The 1,269-nt window shown below is 65.6% G+C and overlaps 1 protein-coding gene across 3 annotated transcripts in view; it reads right to left on the reverse strand.

Moving 5' to 3' along the window:
- Prokr2 (prokineticin receptor 2) overlaps positions 1-964 on the reverse strand; it is a 10,859-nt gene extending 9,895 nt beyond the window's left edge. Inside the window, exons 1-3 of one of the 3 annotated variants that reach the window (XM_023718545.1) lie at positions 856-964; positions 657-719; positions 29-207 (exon numbers count right to left, since the gene is read on the reverse strand). The gene's annotated coding sequence lies outside the window, so the exon portion shown is untranslated. Of the gene's footprint in view, positions 1-28; positions 208-656; positions 758-855 lie in introns of all 3 variants that reach the window. The other 2 variants (XM_023718544.1, XM_004634280.2) reach the window with 2 other exon arrangements.
- Positions 965-1,269: the final 305 nt, after the last annotated feature.

Raw genomic sequence — 1,269 nt, forward strand, 5'->3', positions numbered from 1 at the left:
CCGAATGCCCTCTTGCCCTCTTCCGCACCTGCGAACCACACCAAGAGCAGGGATTGCAGGGTGTTGGTGGCAGGAAGCGACCAAACAGGACAGCTGGTCTGGTTACTCCTCGAAAGTGAAGGACGACAGTGTGGGACAAGAGCAGCCACCTGGCAAGGGACCAGTCTCACGGGTATCAGGGCCTCCAACCCTCAGCGCATCCAGCAGCTGTAACAACGTAAAGACATGGGAAAAACGAAGTTCAGGTCCCAGCGGGGTCCCCGCCCAAGTGTCCTTCCTCCAGGTCCCCTTTCACTGTCACAACACCTTCCAACCCTGCAGACTGTATGGTGGGAGACTGAGAATGGGGCTTATTCCGGAGGGGAAGTCCAGTAACTGCTGGCAGGGCCGGGTCCCCTTCCCATTCAGCGGGCACGCGCGTTCTGGCCGGTGACCTGAAGGGTCCGGCACCTCTGCCCCTCCCTGATCAACACGCGGAGGGATCGCCCGGGTGGGAGCTGAAGCCAACACAAGAGATTGACGCTGGACAATCAAAGCCTGCAGGAAGAAAACCAGGGCCCACGGGGTACAGGGCGCGGGGGTCCCCAGAGACGGGTCCTCTATTCTGTTTTCCTCTGCCCCGTCCTTCTCGCCACTCACCGCGCGCCCGTGCTCACCAGTCCCAGCGTAGCGTCCTCGCCGATGTTGGGGAGTCCCGCCAGGGTCACACGGAGCCAGCCCTGGAGCAACCGAGATGCAGAAAGCTCAACGGCCCGAGCTGCCCAGAGAAGACGAGGGGTCTGAGCCCCTCGCCCGGGTGGCGTCTCCGCCCCGCCTCCCACTTCTCAGACAGCGCGGCTCGGAGCACCTTCCTACCTCGGCCTCCCCAGGGGCACTCGGGCTGCCGCGGGCTGCGTGGACGCAGCGGGGTTGCTCGGTTCTGCCTCGGGACCGGCCGGCACTGGCGGAGGCGCAGAGCTGCTGCGCGCTCCTCCTTTCCTGCTCGCCCGGCTCCTCCCGCCGGAGTTGGCGCCCCGCCCCCGCAGCGCCCCACGCCTCGGACCCGCGCCGAGCGCTCTGCCTCGCACTCTACTCCGCCTCGCGCTCTACTCTGCACCCTCACGGAGCTGGAAAGGCGATGCTCAGAGCGCGGGGGAGGAGGGGCAGCTCCAGCCTCCGGCACTGCCCTCGAAGGGGACTTCAGGAACCGGCTGACTGAGCGCAGCCCTCGGTGCCCTGTTTTCTGCAGGTGTCTGCGCCCTGTACAAGCAGGGGTGCAACTCATCTTCT

This window comes from Octodon degus, unplaced genomic scaffold, assembly GCF_000260255.1.
Source record: "Octodon degus isolate 3935 unplaced genomic scaffold, OctDeg1.0 scaffold00060, whole genome shotgun sequence".
Taxonomy (NCBI): Eukaryota; Metazoa; Chordata; class Mammalia; order Rodentia; family Octodontidae; genus Octodon; species Octodon degus.